The following is a 20,637-nucleotide window of genomic DNA, read 5'->3' as shown; positions in this document are numbered from 1 at the left end:
AAAGCAATATCTATTAGTCATTCATGGTCATTTCAGATTAATTTGTTTTAATTTCAAAACAGGTTTTATACTAAGTGATGTATTAAGACCAGGACATCGATCAGCATTAAGGCATATAATCCACTTATATTCATATAATTCTAAAGAATTATTTATGTCACCCCATCCTTTTGTTTATAATGAACATCTATCACTCTAAACTGAAATGTATGAGCTAAACCTTTGTCCATAATATGTTGGGCTAAGGCATTAGTAGCAATTTTTCTCCTGATTTCTGAATTATGCTCTATAATGCTATCTTTTAATTTTTTAGAACTCTTACCAACATAGAAAACGGGGCATGTAACACAAGTTGCTAAATACACTATATTGTATGTGTTGCAAATAGCATGATATTTAATTTTTACAAGTTCATTAGTTACTGGATTTTTAAATTCACACCTTTTATTAATAATTCTACAACAAACAAAATTATAACAGGGAACTGTACCCGGTTTCATAACAGGCTTATCATATTTGGTAGATAGGTCTTTATAACATAATTTTATATGCAAAAGATGGTGTTTGGCCTATGATAGCAGCTATTTCTGGCATTGCTGTAAGATTTCCCCAATTCCTGAATAAAATATCATTCAAGCCTTGAAATCTCCTGCCATACGTAGTAACATAGCGAGTGTAAGATACATTATCTCTAGTATTAATGATTACATTATTCAATCAATTTGTAACAAAATAAGATTGTGCATCTGTAGTTCTTTTCATAATTACATCATTCATTATTTCCTGTAAGAAATAATTTTTATCAAACAAGCAGATAAAGGGGGTGCAATAGTAATTCTTAATTTTAGGGATTGTGTAAGACTTATGATGGATTTATTAAATGATAACTGCATTTGTTGAAATTAGTGCTAGAGAAATTTCTAGGATGATTACTAAAGTGAATATGGATATTTATAAACTGCGATTAAATTATGATATCAATGTTGAATTGGTTAATTATTTTGATGTTCTTTGTCCCAGAATTCCTGTTATATATGGATTGCCAAAAATACATAAGGACTTATATAATTTGCCTGTGAGACCTATTATGTCAGGGTCTGGCTAGATTATTGAACATATTTCGATCTATTTGCAATCTACATTTAGTATGTATTTATAAAAAGTGAAAAGTTATATATGGGACACAAGGGGTTTTTTTTAAATCAGTTATCTGCCTGCTATCAGACCTATAAAGATTTACATTATTTGTTTTTCACCTTGGACATCAAGTAACTTTTTACAGTTATTCCTATAGAGTATGGCATTGAAGCAATTGGGAATTATTATGTGAGAATACTGAAATACGTGGTAGAGACATTGAAACATATTGCACCTTGAAATTATTTTAAAAAATAATGTTTTTCTTTTTCAGAATGCTGTTTATCATCAGATAAATGGTGTTGCCATGGGGACTCCCATGGCAAATGCATATGCAAATATTGTTATAACAAAGTGGGAAGAAGAGCATGTATACAATGTACCTATATAATTTAACACCAAAATATTGTTTTACAAATGGTTTGTGGATGATATTTTTTGATATGGGATGGTGAGAGTACAATTAGAGCAATTTATTGAATATATAAATTCTGGAACATATTTTTTAAAGTTTACAGGTACATTTTCTAAGGATAGTATTAGCTATCTGGATGTTAGACTAACCAAAAACGAGAACAAGCAAATTGATACACATATCTACAGGAAAGATGTGTATAAAAATAAGTATATTCATAAAGGCAGTATGCACGCCCCTCATACATATAAAGGTGTTGTGAAGGGACAGTTTTTAAGAACTTGTAGATTAACAACAAATGATGCAAAATGTAACATGGAACTAGATTTTATATAAGATACATTTAGACATAGTGGATATAATAATGATTTCTTACAGGAAAGATGGAATGATGTAATTATGAAAAGAACTACAGAGGCACAACCTTATTTTGTTACAAAATCGAGTGAATAATATAGCCGTTAATATTAGAGATAATGTATCTTACACTTGCTATGTTACTATGTATGGCAAGAGATTTCAAAGCTTGAAGGATATTTTATCCAGGAATTGGGGAAATCTTACAGCAATGCCAGAAATAGCTGATATTGTAGACCAAACGCCAACTTTTCCATATAAACATTGTAGAAATTTGTAGCAAAAATTATGTTATAAAGACTTATCTACCAAATATGATAAGCCAATTATGAAACGGGGTACAGTTCTCTGTTATAATTGTCTTTGTTGTAGTATTATTAATAAAATGTTTGAATTTAAAAATCCAGCAAGTAATGAACTTGTAAAAATTAAATGTCATGCTACTTGCAACACATACAATATAGTGTATTTAGCAACTTGTGTTACATGCCCCACTTTCTATGTTGGTAAGAGTTCTAGAAACTTAAAAGAAAGAATTACAGAGCATAATTCAGAAATCAGGAGGAAAATTGCTACTAATGCTTTAGCCCAATATATTATGGTAAAGGTTTAGATCATACATTTCAGTTTAGAGTGATGGATGTCCATTATGAACAATATGGGGGGGGGGGTGACATAAATAATTCTTTAGAATTATGTGAATATGAGTGGATTATAAGCCTTAATGCTGATCAAAGTCCTGGTCTTAATACATCAGTTATTATAAAACCTGTTTTGAAATTAAAACAAATGAATCTGAAATGACCACGAATGACTAGTAGGTACGGCTTTAAGATGATTTTTCATGATAATTAAATGTATAGTCTTACTGACTGTGTCAGAAAAGGAGATCATATTTAAACTTGATTTTATCACTGGTTTTACATACACACTAATGAAGAGCTGTTGCTCGAAAGCTCTGTGGATCTGGAATAAACTGTGGTGATTTTATCTTACTCTGCGTTTCTGCCTTTTTTGGAGTTTGCTGGTTTATGGTTCTATAGTTTTCTGAAGCGGTTTACCACAGTGCTGGTTTGGTGTGGATTGTTATGAACAATGTACCAACATTTCACACAGATAACAATTCAAATAGAGAGTCCAGGTTAAAAGGTTGGGGTGCCCTAGATAATGTTTTACAGAGGGAAATGAGAGTTTAGGGTCTCTGAAGTGTTGAAGTATGGTGGAGGATGGAGTGTTGGAAGAGGGATTAAGGAGCAGGGGGATGGGGGAGGACTTACTCTGGGGTGTTACAGGAGCAGAGCCAGGAGTTAGCAAGGTGGGGTTTTAGTAGCTTTTTGAATTGTTTAGATATGGGTGTAGTGACTTGTGAATTTGGCAAGCTGTTCCAGAGTTTGGAAATGCAGTTGGAGTAGAGAGTTTCGCCTGCTATGTTTTTTGCTTTGGTAACTTGGAGAAGAAGTTTATTTATTGTTGGAGCAAAGGGATCTAGATGCAGAATATGGCTGAATAATTTCTTTGAGGCAGAGGTCTTTTCTGGGTGGTGGAGAATTTTATGAGCTAACGTTAGATGATTAAATTGAAGGAGCAAAGGGAGTTCGAGGCAATCAAGTTGCCTGAGTGATAGGCAATGATATGACTTGTAGGAAGTATTGGTAGCAAATTTAGAAATTTTATTGAGGTAGGCTTCAAGTTTGGCAAGGTCTGTTTTGCGGAGGTTTGTAAGGATAGGGGATGCATATCGGAGTGTTGATAGCAGGTGTGCCCTGGCTATTGTCTTTTTACTACTGCTTGTTAGAATACTTGTCTCATTCTTCTACAATATATATTTTTTAACTTGTCCCATCTACATGAAAATGAAGCTATTGTATCACAGTAACTGCAATAGCTTATGTAGGAAAGTGTGGGACATCACTGACCTCTTCTTTCATGGGAAGAGTGTAATCTAGCCAAAGGTACTTTAACTTTTTGAAGCCCTAGAAATAAATTAATCCTCAAATTATATTTTATGTAACAGTGAGTGGGCTGTACCTGCAGCATGGCTGAATATGAACAACACCGATGGATGGAGTTAGCTTCAACTTAAAAGCATTCATCCTTCCTATCAGTGAGTGAGGCTTTATTTACAATTTTTGGCAACAGGTCATACTCTTGGTTTTTACCTGCTAGTTTCCAAGAAATCATTTTATTTTATTTACTTATTGACATTTATTTATTGACATTTGTTAATCGGGTTAGTCCTGCTGGGCCAGGAGCCCATTTTCTGTGGAGACCCAAGGAGAAAAACTCCAATTACAGACAGATAAAGTATACATAAGTTTAGTGTACAATTAAAAACATATATAACAGTTCAGTGTACAATTTAAAAACAATCATTAATTGGCAAACACTACAAGTACACATAAATTCTGTTATGCAAAGTAAACAAACATTTTGTTTTCTGTGTGTGGTGTGAGTATCTGTTGTATAACTGGTGTGGTAAGGTGTCCAAAGCACACTCCTAATCACAAACATTCTGCAGTGGTAACCTCTTCATTATTTTTTTATGACTCATTAGACAGTTCACTAACCTGCTCTTACATGCCAAAACCGATGCATCTTCAAATCCATGTAATACAGAAAGGACCTGGAGAAATGAGTTATCCATATCTTTTACAATTAAAATGCAGTCAGCTGTGAAGACATGACAACTGATTTGTCAAGGCCAGCCTTTTCTAATGACATGCAGTGCTTGTAAACATTCAATGGTAGTAGCTCTTTTATAACAAGACCAAATGTCACAGAGTACAGTATGCAATCTTATATTGTGTGATGTGACAAAAATTGTATAAATGAAGTTGTACTTTCCTTTGTTTTTCATATAAGCTCCCCTTCTTTAGATATGACCTCCACTTTTGCTGAATTTCTAAGCTACATGTCTTGCTTGGGAATATCCTTTCAAGCAACACACATCATTGTTGCTAAAGCTTTAAGAATCTACTGCCAAACAACAAGCTGTTCTGTTTGACTTCTGATGGATTCTTCCTTCTATGTGTCTTCTTTCAATGAAGGTGCACTCCTTGAAGCATGACATCTTCAAGTTCACTCACTTCATCCTCCAGTTTGACCCCCTGACCTGTACTTTTTTCTGCTCATGACATCATCCACCATTAGAAGTCATGCAGGGCGGAGCCTGAATGGCTAACTGAAGGCAGCATTTTTTTGGAGCCCCATAGAGTAGTACTAATTCAGGAAATTAAATTATCTTTTACTAACAAGACTACTACAAATATTTAGTTAATAGCCTAAAGGAACTAAATACAAATTTTGGTGGATTTCTAAAAGAAATTTCCTGTCAAATTACTCAGAAGTCTATACATAGCAGTTGGAGAGATGAGCCTCTCTCCCTATATTCCTATATTAAATACAAGCTCATTTTTTTACTTAATATAGCTATTTATATAATCTAGTATTATCAAAGTTAAAATACTGTGTTTTATAACTATGTATTTTCAATCTATTATTGTCATGTCTATTTATTTAATTAATTAATCTTCTTTTTATTAAATTGTTTATTGATATTTCCTGCTAGCTGAAATGAACCTTAGTCACTAGATGTAATATCACTTTGAATGTAAGAGACTTATATAGTATCATTTCAATGGTTATCAGATTATATTACTGAAATGTCCCTCGTAACTACGAAAAGTTTCCGTTTTCAAGTGAAAAAACGCAATCGAAATTTGTCAGTTAAAATTAAAGCAGCAAGAAGTTATTTGCTCATTGCTGACATGAATGAAGTTGTTAGGAAAGGGACTCTTTCAAGTTGCAGTTATAACATGCCAAAAAATTGCCTATAATATAATCCTGGAGTTTATCTTGCTTACTATTTAGTAATGGTAGAGAAAATATGTATTATACCGGACTGGCTTTGGTTGTTCCAAACTGTTGTTTGGTTGTCAGTCTGTGTGCACATAAAACATCTAATTTTTTGCTTTTTAAATATGTTATTTGTTTGTCTTTTGGCTTTTCCCGGTTAGGGGTTGCCACAGCGGAACTCCGGTCTGCTAATGATTGGCAGTAGATTTTCACGAATGGCGAGGTGCCAGCTCGACATTCAACCTTCAATGAAGGCACGCCCATTTATGCATGTCTTTTGAACGCCCACCCAACCATGGGGAGGACATGCAGACTCCACACAGAAGGCACTCCCTGCACTCCAGCTGAGAATCGAATGGTAATAACGGCCACACAGGTAAAAAATGCACTCTTCAAAGTTAAGAATACAGCTTCCATGGGACCAGATGACATCCCAGGCTGTGTACTACATGAACTACAATATGAACTGGCACCTCACCTAAGTGTCATGTTTAATCATAGCCTCACCTCAGGTTTCGTGCCCACTGAGTGGCGCAGAGCTACAGTTATCCCACTCCACAAGGGGGGATCCACCTTGGATCCCTGAAACTATCATCCCATCAGTCTGACAAGCCTTATCTGCAAGGCCACGGAGGGTATTATCATGAAACTTATAAATAAAGACATTGGCAACCTTCAAACACTGGACCCCACCCAGTTTGGGTTCATGAAGGGCCGATCTTGTCTCCTGAACCTGATTGACTTCTTCGAATCAGTCTCCAGAGCCATGGACAAGGATAAGGTGGTCCACACAGCCTATCTAGACCTTGCCAAGGCCTTTAACACCATCCCCCACTCTGGAATCATATATAAACTTACTAAGCTGGGTATTAATCCCTATGTCACCCAATGGGTTGCTAACTGGCTTACTGATAGAACCCACTCTGTAAAAGTAGCCGACTCAAATCCAGCTCCAGACAAGTGACAAGTGGAGTACCTCAGGCTTCAGTCATGGGACCACTCTTGTTTGGCATCTACTTCTCTGAAGTACAGGCCAACACTAAGGGACTCTGGATAACAAAGTTCGCAGATGACTGCAAACTGGGAGCCATTATTGAATCCCCAAATGATGTGGATACTCTACAAAAGGGCCTTACAGAAACAGATGTTTGGTGCCAGAACCATGGGCTCAAGCTCAATGCCAAGAAATGTATAGTTATCCCCTTTGGGAAAAAACATGTATCCGTGAATTACCATATAGGTGGCAGTACACTAAACATCGAAAGTGTGATAAGAGACTTAGGGACACAGGTGGACAGTGGTCTCACCTTCGATAACCACATCACCACAACAGTCAGGAAATCCTTCTATGTGGCACACCATCACTAAGGTCTTTTCATCCAGAAAAAAGGAGGTCATTGTCCCACTGTACTCATCCCTCATTAGACCCATTATAGAATACAATGCCCCGTTTGGTATGTACCTCTCAAGACATCTGCAACAACTGGAAAGGCCGCAGAAATACCTCACTAAAAGAATCACAGGCCTAAAGCAGATGCCCTATGCTGACCACCTTAAAAAACTCCAGCTATACTCTGTTGCATATCATCTACACAGAGGCGATCTTTGCTTAACATACAAGGCCATGTCAAACCCAGAGCTGTTGGACATGCTACACTTAAAGAAATCTCAATCCCTCAGAGCCACACGCTCCAGGGATCTAAACCTTGTCATCACAAAAAACAAAACATGCTAGAGGGATAGGTTCCTGACCCAGAGACTCCCCAGACTCTAGAATAGATTGCCCATACATGTCAAGCAGAGTGCCTCTTTGGTCCTCTTCAAAAGGAACCTTGACGATTGGATGGGAGAAAGGAAATTCACCCCGGGGATCATGTCAGTCACCCTGCCAGACAGGGGTCCAGGGAAGTAAATAGTATGGGAAAAAATAGCCAGGGAATTGTTATGGCTACGCTTGTATAGGCCCTAGGGCTGATAGCCTAGTACCAACCTATGAACCTATGAACCTATGGGAGAACCACTTGCTGTGAGGCAACAACACTACCGCTGCACCACCACAGATTATTTCCTTTTTAAATATGCTAGCTAAATTTCATTCCACATGTTAAAATGTCAAATTGATTAGTAGCTAACATACTTTGATCGGGAACAGTATAAATTTAATGAATTAAGTGAAACTGAATGTCTTATCTTTGGACGATGCATTAGAGTGATGTATGGAAGAGGCAATCTAACGAGCTGTAAATGTGCACAGACTACACATAATTTTGTATTCACTACAGTATTAAAACATCTTCTCTCCCCTGGCATAAATAATTATTGCCTACCTATATATTTTGACCTTTGTATCACTGCCCACTGTTTACTGCATAGTATATATATTTTGCAGTCATTTGTAATTAGTTGGTGTTTCGCAATGGCCTTAAGCAATGTGTGTGCTCCTAGAGAGCAATGCTGTGAACATCGTTGTTAGTTTTATGGCAAACAGTACATTTTTTGTCTCAGGGGCACTGATGGAGAGATGTTGAATACCAGGGTTATGCCCTACCTAAAATCATGTCCGGTTTGTTGCTGTGTATTTTGCTGCAAGGACTGTGATTAATGTTGCAGCTAGCGGACAAAGCTGACACTGAAAGTGTGGCTTGGGTTTCTTAGACGGCTGCATTATTGAGATGGTGATACTTAAAATAGCTACACACTTGTTCCCCTTTCAGGGAGATAGATGTTGGTTGAGTAGTACTCTAGGCAGGGCTTATTGATGCATTTGGTAATCTCTACTTGTCGGGATTAATTTGTAGGGTTTCTCTATGGAATTGAGGGCGAGAAGTGTTGTAGTTCTAGCGATGTCTTATTTCACCCTCTAAATTGATAGTGCTTGGTGTGCAACTTATTATACATGTGGAATTATAATATGTTTTTTTTTGTTTGTTTTTTTTATCCATTATTGTTGGTTGTGGTCACAGCTTGTGTGGAACTGATGTATAGATATATCAGGTCAGAATAGAGAAGTGCTGCCAGTCGAGATGTTTAGTGCTGTATGCGGTCAGAGGGTATACTGAAAATAGGGTAAAAAGTGGAATGAACATGATGTGAGCTGATCCTGATATGTTTAGGCCATGGGTAGTGAGTTCCTTGCGAGGGGCAAGAATCAGTATATTGAGCCGTTTTTTTTTCTTTTTGCAGCAATTGTTTGAACGAGAATTAAGAGCTCATGAATTTTTAAAAGAAGTCTTTTAAGATTGCAGATCACATGAGCTAGGGAAGCAGTTTTCACCTATCTTTATAATTGCTGAATATGTTTAATATTGTCATGGCAATGAGTAGATAAGGATTTGATTGGCTGTTGGTATACTCACAGCCTAGAGAAGCACGATCACATCACACTTTAGGAAACAAGCTAGAAATCCCTTATTTAGTTATACCCCTTATAAGAGAACATAAAACTAAATCCGGTTGTTGTTTGAAGCATACTTTAACTAAATTCATTATTAAAGTAAACTAAGCATCTAAAATGATATAAGTACCTGATTGACATATTTATAGAATTGCTATGCTTTACACCACTTCGATAATTTAAATACATGCATTTTCTTTGAGTGCCTTTCTATAACATTACTATAAATATCAGCTAAAGCATAATAAAATTAATGGCTATATTTAGGTTATAAGATAATTTTACAGTCTCCTTTAAATCTGATGAACAGTACTTGAAAGTATATGCTTATATATTATAGGAATTGATATTCTTTAAAATTTATGTTATTGGTTGCAAGCCTTGTGATTAAGGATTTAAAGTGTTTGTGTGTTTCAAACAAGTGAATTTCATATCCAATATGGAAAGTTATGTTGATACAAATGAGATGAATATGTTTAATAATTAGTATAATGCAACTGCATATGCCTTTTATGTTTAGATGGTTATGATATAATAGTTAATTCATATTAAACAATACATTTTACAACCAAATGTTTTTAAAATCAAAATAATAGTTGTTTATTAGACTTCTTGAGTATTTATAGTGTATATGGAGCTCAAATGAATGGGAAAAGGAAGTTAGAGTGATAGTTCACCAGATGTATCAATCTGTTGTTCTAGGAATGTATTTCATTCCATGGTGGGTACGGATTAATGATCTAACAACTTTAACTTTAGTATTTATTTTAGTTTTTTAAGATGTTCATTAGTTTCGCTAAGCCTGACATGTACTTATTTAGCATTTTAATGATAACATGCTTCACTGAGATAATTGATTATGTACTAATCAATAATACTTTATGTTTTGAGGAGGGGATGATTACAGGTAAAGTTAATGACACCTTTAATGTTTCCTCAAAATAATCTGATATGGATTTTTCTATATTATCGTTAAACATTAATTGTCTAAATAGTCCAAATAAAAGATCTAACTTACTAAGATATCTAAATTTAAATAGATCTCAAATAATTTTTTTACAGGAAACTCACTTCAAGAGCAATGATAATTTTGTATGGAACCCAAGTGATTTCATGAACATAGCATGCTCCAATTTTACAACAAAGAAGGGGGGTAATAATTTTATGGAGAAAAAATTCATTAAATCCTGAAATAATACACAAATATATAGACAATGAGGGTCTTATATATAGTCATTCTGAAGTTTAATAACAGGTTGTGGACACTAGTAAGCCTATATCGGTTTCTGGGTATTGGGATGGGGACAGTTAAAAAACATTTAGATCAAATTGCAAATACATCTAAAAGTAATTTAATAATGGGGGGGACTTTAATTGTATTACAGATACATCTGAAACTACTAATAAAAAATGTTAACGTTTAACATCTACTGCAAAAATACTAAAAAGATGGACCGAATCTTTAAAATTGAAAGATACCTTTAATGTTATAGATAGCAATTCCTTGTTATTCTCCCATCAAGATTATAGATTTGGTACTCAAACCAGAATTGATAAGATAAACATTTCCCAGGATCTTCAAACAAAAATTACTTATTTTACAATAATTCCTTGCCCCCTCTCAAACCATAATTCACTAGTTCTAAAAGTGCGAATAGATTTTAAACCACTAACATTTCTTACAAGAATCCCCTTGTACATTACAAAATGTAAATAATTTAAGCAATGGTTAGTGAATGAACTTAATTTCTTTGTAGATATAAACTACAACTTAGAAAATTAAAAGGTTATATTTTTGCAAAAGTGATTGCTTGGTATAAAAATAAAATCAAGGAATGGGAATCAAAACTTCAAGAACTACAAAGGAAACTCACATTATTTAAATCTAAAAAAAAATCTCCTAAATTGTTAGAGAATAAGAAGACAATAGAAGACTTAAATAAAAGATATATCAAAATCATAAATCACAAAACTAATTTAGCCATGGAGAGGTTAAAAATAAATTCTTATGCCACCTCTCCAAAACACTTACATAATTTATCTGTTAAAGTTAAAATGCAATCTAAAGCTAATTCTATTGTTAATATATTACATGAAGAAAAAGGTAAGAAAGTTTCGGAAATAGGAGATATACTAGATGCTTTCAAGTGTCATTTCAAAAATTATTATAAAAGCAACAATACTTTACCAGGACATCCCCTTTTAGAAAATATGATTTCAAATATTAAACCAATCTCTGAAAGTTTACAAAGTGAATTACAAAAATCCATTACGCACAAATAAGTCATTGATACAATCAAAGAAAGTAAAACTGGTAAATCTCCTGAAATGGATGGTTTAATCAAAGAGATTTACAAATTATTCCCAAAAAATATAACTTCATTGCTACATAAAACATTTGTTGAAATTCAAACTCATGCATTAATTCCTCCTTCATGGATATACTCCTTAATCATACACATTTTAAAAGAAAACAAGGATGATAGCCATTGCAGTTCATATAGGCCAATTTCATTATTAAATAATGATTATAAAATATTTATGTCTATACTGGTATAAAAATAAAAAATCATATGAATGAAATTATCAACTATGACCAAACTGGGTTTATTCAAATAGACATGCACATGATAACATCAAAAGAATATTGACATTAATAGATTATTTAAACAGAGAAAATATAGAAACCTTAATAATTGGACTAGATATTGAGAAGGCTTTTGATTCCTTGAACTGAGATTATTTAATTAAAATCTTAGACGCTTATGATTTTCATATCTCCTTCATTACATTTATTAAAAAGGTTTATGAAAACAATTTAACGTATGTTAAAATAGGACCCTTTACTTCAGAGGCTATACAAGTTATGAGAGGTACTAAACAGGGATTGCCTATGTCACCCATTTTATTTGCATTACCTATAGAGTTATTGGCAATATTAATATGAAACAATCCAAAGATAAAATGAATAAATATATTTGGTCAATATAACTCCAAGATCATGCTCTTTGCTGACGATATACTTCTTATACTATTGAATTCAAAAGAAACTTTAGATGAATTAGATAATCTGATAGAGAAATTTCATAAGATCTCATGACTCCATTTTGATAAACAAAAATCTAAATATTTATTATTAAATAAAAAAAGGATTTTCAAATAGATAAGAATCATATCATAGGAGAACATGTCACAACAATAAAATACTTGGGGATAGACTTGTGGAAAAATATACAAGATATTTTGAATATTAATTATAGAAGGGTCATAGCTACAATAGATTCCTAGTGTGTAAATATAATAAGTTATTCGTAGTTTTTGAAGATAGACTACAGTTTATTAAAATGGTTCTTCTCCCTAAAATTTTGTATGTTATACAAACCACTTTGTTAATCCCTGAGAAAACTCATCTTAAAAAATAACATCAATTTTGCTAAGATTCCTGTGGTTTCCTAAAAGAAACAAAATTGCATATACCATCATATCAGACAATGGGATCAAGGAGAAATAAATTTCCCAGATATTGAATCTTATATAAGAGCTACTTTACTTAAAACTGTGATTGAATGGATCAACCCTAGTTATATATCTAATCTGAAATTGTTACATAATACTATAATAATAAATGAAAACAATTTACTTAAAAATTCTATTATTCTAGACAAGGGCAATATATTATGGTACTTATTAACCTTAAATTTTCAGTAAAATATAACTAAACTAACTAGGTTAAATTTAATAAATCACCTATTTGATCATTTTAGGAAATGTATAAACATGAATATGGATTTAAAGCTTTGGTTTACAACATTAATTCCCTTCAGCATTACTAAAAACATTTCAGATAGAATTCATAGGGATATATTCTTCAATTGGGAACAGAAAAATCTAATCTGTTGGTTACATTGTCTAAAAAATCAGCAAGTCTTGGATTTATAATATATGATGTCAACTTACAAAGTGAATTCTCATGAATGGTTAATACTTCAGAATATACTGATGTACTCCAAGGATCTATGTAGGATAATAAATAATTCTTCTTTCTCAACTATACCTAAATATATAACCAGACTGTTTGAAATGTTATATAATAATAAGAAATTAGAAAATGGTACTTCATATTTATATAATCTATTAAAAAACTACAAAACACTACTTAAACCAACATATTGGCAATTTATTACTAAAGGATATATGATTCAATTAACCACAGAAAATAAATCCTTCTTAACCCCTGATAAAGTTTCAAAAACCAATCCTTCTAATAATGGGTTATGCTGGAGATGTCAACGACTGCATAAAAATGACATCCTTTTGGGAAAGTTGATGCTTAATTACTATGTTTAATTGATGCCTGATTGTATTTGTAACCCTTCTATTGAATTAAGACATGTTTATCTCCAAAATCTACTCTAATGTCTCTGTACAGTATTCACAAAATTTACTTTCTTTACATATTATGCTGTATAATTTAAGCTAGTCATTTTTTTTTCTAAGTTTTTAATGCCTTAATGTATTTGTGCATGGAGCTTTTCTCCCTGGGCCTCTGCTGAAAATGGATATGTATCCAGCTAGACTAGCCCGGTCAACAAATATAAAATAAAAAATAAAATAAATAAAATAAAAAAAATAAAATCTACTTCTTTCTGTAAAATTGACTTCTTGTTCTCATTATTGGAGAATATTTACCTGGAAATTCCTTCATAATTCCTTCTTAACCCCTGATAAATTTTCAAAAATCAATCCTTCTAATAATGGGTTATGCTGGAGATGTCAACGACTGTATAAAAATTAAATCCTTTTGGGAAAGTATTAACAATTTCATGCAGGTGATTTATACAGATAATTTTGTCATGACCAAGGCTTTATTATTACTGAATATAACTGATAATGATTTTTCTTTAAATAAAACTGAACTTTATATACTTTGGACTATACTAGCTATAGCTAGGAAATGCATAACAAAGAGATGGAATTCTACCACAGCTCCTAGCAAAGAAGATTTCCTGTGTCTACTGAAGAGGACAGCCTTGATGGAAATTAAAACCAAAGAATTAAGAATGTTTCCTAGGCAATTAACTAATAACCCTTGGAAAAAAGTTTTAACATTGATTGACACTTAGCAAATGGATCTAACCTCCTCTTGAAACAAGTACTTTTTAAGTTTAATTAAACTATATCTGTGTAACTTGTTATCACACAATTTTAAAATGTCAGGCTAAATTTACATTTGTAAATAGTTAATAATTATCTAATTTGATTGTAAATCGTGATATGTTCTCATTTATTGTTTTATTGCAAATTTAAAATAAAAATCATCTGAATAAAAAAAAAAGACGTGCTCATGCAGCAACCTTAACCCAGTCTCAATATAAAATCCTTGCCTCATTATTGTGTATACATTTTCTGTGTCCCTTGTTTAGCTGTTTAGTTCTTGTTTCTTCCTTCTATTCTTTCTAATCACCATTTTGATGGGAGCATGACATTTCCATCCTTTATTTTGATCTGTGCTAATCTTCCTATTAACCCCTCAAAAAAAAAATCCAAACCAGATTGTCTGCAAGTTATAAATGAAATTGCTTATGAAAAGTATATTGATATGTTTAATAACATTTCCATGGCTTCTTTCCACAATGTGCAGAGATTGTAATGATTACTTTGAGTAAAAAACATAAAAACTTAAACATATTTTGTGCTGTTACAAACAAACAGATGTATGGCAAGCTGGAATGCATTGTAACTTTTAAAGCTGGAGTGCATTGTAACTTTTAAAGCCATTTGAACTTCCCATCACTGTTTACTGTTACTCTGCATTTACACTGTTCTTGAATAGAACTTAGCAGAAATTGAAGCACCTGTCTTATATCAGAAAGGTGATTAAACAGTTTGTCTTTATCCTGATTTTGGAGCATAATTAATGTGTTCCATGTCCTTCAATATAATAATGAAATTAGGAAGTTCTGCCCTTGAAATGAATGCTGTGCTGCAACACTTGTAAATTTAATTTATCTACTACATCAGAGGGACATCGGTAAGTCTTCCCTTTTACATTTTGCTAGCATTTTGATCTAACAGAGGCATGTTGCATCTAGTCCACACTGCCTTGAGCTCTATACACAAATGATCTCCTTTTACTCTACAACACTTAAAAGAGTATTTACTCCATGCAAACAAAAAAAAAAAAAAAAAACAAATTGACACCAGCCCCTTCCTTTCTTTATTCAGCAACAATGATCTGGCACCTCGGCAGTTCACCTTCAAGGATCATTGTATAACAAATTCAGCTGACTTTTATATTGGGACAAGTAGCCTCTTAACAGGTTCCAAAAATTCAATTAAATAATTTTAAATAACAATTAATGTATGCTACACATATCACTCTTTATATATATAAAATTAATAAATATTATATAGACAAACAATTATACAAATGCACAGATATTTACTCCATTCAGTTTGCAACAATCAGATCAGAGAAGCACAGGAGGGGTTTTATACTTTTAGCATCATTCCAGTTTTATGAAAGAAGCAGAACCATGTTAATCTTTATCACGTCATTAGCTGGTGGCTCATCCCCCAAGATTGTTAACAGCATTCTTAGTGTAGTTAGTATTTTTTCACATTTTTTTATTTAGAGAAGAACTCAAGCAACCCCACTGTTGACTTCCATTAATTTTAAGAGTCATTTCAGAATCCTTTGCTGTGTGTAAAACAGGATACTATGACAATAGAAAACAATGTTTCTTTTGTTTTATTTATTTGCAAAAAAATTACATGAATACTAGTTCAATATGCTTGCCTTTTCTCTGTCACTGTCATTTTATGCTACTATCCCTCTTCATATACTAAATTTTTTTTTGTGTTCCTACGCATGCCTTAAAAAGTCTTGTGCCTTTAAGAAGATGTATTTTTTTCCTTCATATGATGTTTTGTTTCTACTCTTTAGTTTGTGTATTGTTTGTTGAATTAATTAAATTTCCCTTTTTATTCTTTATTGTACCGTTGTGAACCACTACAAGTTTTCCATTGATTTGGTTTAGACAAAAGTGCATTTGTCTGATTGTCCTAGTTAGTCCAGCTTTCACTCCTTCTCAGTAAGTTTCTTAATCATTTACTGAGGAACCATTCTATTTTCCCAAGATCAGCACTTGTAAAGTTAAGCATTCATAATCTATAAAAGTTTGATTCTGCTTTGGTGCTTATTCAGTATTGCAGTTGCTTGGAGATTGATTCTTCCGACCTTGCTGAAAAACTATTTAAAGTAAATGCATACCTCATTATGGCTACTACTTCTAAAGATTTTTTTTTTCTCGTGGCCAGTATATATAATTCAGTTAATTAATAATATGAACCAGTCATGTGTAAGCTGTGTCACTTCCATTTTACACATGCAGACAGACTTTTCTTACTTAGATGGATGATACTGTGGACTTTAAAAATGTCCTCAGTATGGAAACATATTCAAAAATGCTTGCTTGTACAGGGTCACAGTCATCTGCACACTCGACATGAGATCATTTAGCCTAAGGTTCTAAATCAGAAAATATTTTCTTTCACTTGTGACAGAACAGAGTAGAAAGTAGTGTACACGTTCTATAGCTGAAATCAATGCCAGAGTAGAAAATAATATATTATAGCCATTCCGAAACAGAAATCCAGGTCAGAACAGAATGTAATATACATTAGTTGAAATCCAAGTCTGAAATCCAAGTCTCTTCTTGGTGCATACTCAATTAACCTGGCACTGGACATTATCAGACACAGAGAAAAGCTAGCAGATTAATACAATTATCAACATGTAATCTCTTATGACAAAATAGTGAAAATGTTCAACCAGAGTTAGATAACTAAAAGTGTTATAAAACTATAATAATTTAAAGTGTTTGAACAGAAAATCAGCTTGCTATAATGTGGTGCTGGATACTTCTGGGTATTTGTAGAATGCTATATGAAATGATTAAGTTGCTTCTGTATACAAGTAATGAAAGGTGGAAATGTGTAAAAATTGTCACAATCCAGAAGATTTGCCCTATTTAGTACAGGAATTTGCAACTAATGATAGAAATTGAGATATCTTTGGGACTTTTGTTTTCATTGAGACAACAATCTTGGAACTAGCATACATTAGTAACAGCCAAACAGTGGGCTTGTGGTGCTTCCTGCTATGTAAACAGTTTATTAAATTATTCCACATTATTAACAGAGGTTAACATTTTGGTGATATACTGTTTATGATCACAGTTCCATATGCTAATCACAAAACAGTTACAGAATCATTAGAAAACCCATTAAGTAGACAAAGTGGTATTTTTTCCATTATTTTACATGCATACATGATATAGTTAACAGATTGTATCAGTAGATTTATTTATTTCCTTTGTTAATTAAGTAAATGAATTGTCCTCAAACACTGAAAAATTTTACAGTCACATCCCAGGCCAAATGATTATAGATGCTGAGTAAAATAGCTATACATGTAAAAAAAATCAACCAAAATGGAGTTACAGAGGTTAGTACTCTCAATGCACTTTCAACTTGTGTACATTTTAAAAATTTACCACAATGATTTGTCAAACTCATCCAAGTTAGAAGCAGTAACCTCTTAAAAGAGATCCTAGAGAAATATGCATGCTATGTTTCAACTTTACTACAGAATGTACTAGCGATAAAGAAGTCTGAATGATAGTACTATATAAGCAGCATTCACTAGCTTATGGGCAAAATTACCTCACTTAAAGATACAGCACTTACAACCATACCTCTCAACCTCTTAGAGCAAGAAATCAGGACAAAGCCAGAAATAAAACTGTTACAAAGGCCCAAAAAGAGGGACAATTTTATATATTGCTCTTACAAACATAGAAAGTTGATAGAATAAAGTACAGTTGTATACACTTACCATAAATGTAGATGCTCAAGTGTATTCACTGTTGCAGTCATTACATTTGGGTAATCTGCTGGCAGGTTTCCCTCAGTCGGTCTGATTAACAAAGTCTTGGGTCCTGCGTCAGTTGCTGTCCCTTCTTCCATGATGTCAGGTCATCAGGGGTATAAAACATGCAGCCAATGCCATTACATCAGTTTTTCTTGCCCCAGATGTCAGGTTTCCCCCAAATGGGGAGCAATATATATATATATATATATATATATATATATATATATATATATATTAAAAACACAAAAATCTACCTCCAAACAAAAGCAAATACACTAAAAAGGCTTTTAAGCATAGTAAAAGAAAGGAGAGGTATAGTAAGAGAAAAACAGGGAGCTGGAGGGTGGGTAACCATGACTGCAACAGTGAATACACTCGAACATCTACATTTATGGTAAGTGTACACAACTGTACTATGTTCTTCGTGTTTCACTGTTGCAATCATTACATTTGGGTAGAATCCCAAAGCTATGGTTTGGAGGATGGATTTATACAGCATTAGGAGCAGCTATAAGGCCCTGCAGGGCAACAGTGGCAAAGCCAGCTCTGGATTTAGAGAAGAGAGGTAAATGGTAATGTTTGGTGAATGTATGAACTGAGCTCCAGGTAGCAGCTTCTAGAATGTCTCTGGTAGGAACCCCTCTGAGAAAGGCTGCAGAAGTAGATGCAGCCCTGGTGGAATGAGATCTGATTCCCTTAGGGATAGGTTTACCATTGTGCATATAACAGAAACAAATACAATGGCTTATCCATTTGGAAATAGTCTGCTTTAAAATAGCCTTTCCCTCTGCCCCTGCAGCAAATGCCACTAATAGTTGTTCAGACTTTCTTAGAGGTTTTGTCCTGTTTAAGTAGAATCTAAGTTGACTGTGTACATCCAATGAATGCAGAATCCACTCACCCTTGTTCTGTGGATTGAGAAAGAAAGTTGGCAGATGAATGGTCTGATTAAGAGCCACACTGGATACCACCTTAGGCATGAAAGATGGATTGGTCCTGAGAGACACCCTGTCCGGATAAAAAATAATGAAAGGCTCCTCTGCCATAAGAGCCTGTAATTCTGAAATCCTTCTAGCTGAAGTGACTGCTAAGAGGAAAGCTGTTTTCCGTGAGAGAAACTTTAGGTCTGTAGTAGCAGCTGGCTCAAAAGGAGGGAGTTTTTCCAAAACAAAATTGAGGTCCCATGTAGGAGTAGGTGCTCTCCTGGGAGGTCTTAAATTTTTGGCCTGTCTGAGATACTGCATTAGCAGAGGATGAGAGAAGAGGGGAGGTTCTGTGTTGTAATGAGCTGAAATGGCAGAGGCATGGATTTTTATGGAAGAAAAAGATAGGCCCTTGTGAAGCATCTCAGTTAAGTATTGCAGAATCTGAGGAATATTGGACATTGCTGTGCTTATTCCTTGTGATTGGTTCCAGGCACAGAATCTTTTCCATATGTCAGCATAAGATTTTCTAGTACTAGGCCTTCTAGCCTCCAAAATAACATCCATCACAGGTTTGCTGAGGGATGCCAAGGGTGAAATTAGTTGATTAGCCACGCTGCAAGATTCAAAGTTTGGAGCTGAGTGTGCAGAAATTGGTAGTTCTGCTGAGACAGTAGGTAAGGTGTCTGAGGCAGTTGCCACGGAGGAAGGTGAGACACATTGCGCAGGAGTGGGTACCAGTGTTGGCGAGGCCAGTCTGGGGCAATCAGAATCCTTTTTGGTTTGTCCTGTCTGACTTTTAGTAGAACTTTAGTTTAGTAGAACTTTGGAGAGCAGAGGCTAACGGGGAAAAGCATAGACTGATTGCCAGCTGAATGATAGAGCATCCACTTTCCAAGCTTTTTTGTGATGAATTCTTGTGCAGAATTTGTCCAACTGATAGTTCTGGAGTGAGGCAAAAAGATCTATGTCTGGACTCCCCCATTTGCGTGCCAATATGTTGAAAACTTGTGGTTCCAGTTTCCATTCATGTGTGTGCATAAGATTTCTGCTTAGTTCGTCTGCCAGAGTATTCAGCTTTCCTGGCAGGAATTGTGCTTGTAGTTGTATTTGGTAGGTGAAGGCCGTGTTCCACAATGCCATGGCTAGTCTGCAAAGGGGGTAGGAATGTGTACCCCCTGCTTGTTTATGTACCACATAACTGTGGTGTTGTCTGTCTTTATCATTAGTTGTCCTGGATAAAGGTAATCCTTGGAAGCTGTCAGCGCATTCTGTACAGCTAGCATCTCTTTCTGATTGATATGTAGGTGCATTTGATTTGGGCTCCATTTGCCTTGAATGTACTTTCCTGCCAGATGAGCCCCCCAAGCATAATCTGATGCATCTGTAGTTAGGGTTTGGGTGGCAGGGGGTGGAGTGAATGGCAGTCCCTTGTTTTGGTAGCAAGCCTCTGCCCACCATAGGAACTCTAGTTGCAGGCAAGGTATAATAGGAATCATTGTTTCCAGGCTGTGACAATGTTGGCTCCATAAACCTTTTAAGTATCACTGAAGTTTCCTCATATGCAGTCTTGCATATGGAATTAGAAGAATGCAGGAGGCCATGAACCCAACGGCTTGCA

Source organism: Protopterus annectens, chromosome 16.part0 (genome assembly GCF_019279795.1).
Source record: "Protopterus annectens isolate FY-2018-M chromosome 16.part0, PAN1.0, whole genome shotgun sequence".
NCBI classification, from domain to species: domain Eukaryota; kingdom Metazoa; phylum Chordata; order Ceratodontiformes; family Protopteridae; genus Protopterus; species Protopterus annectens.
This window is presented reverse-complemented; position numbering follows the sequence as displayed.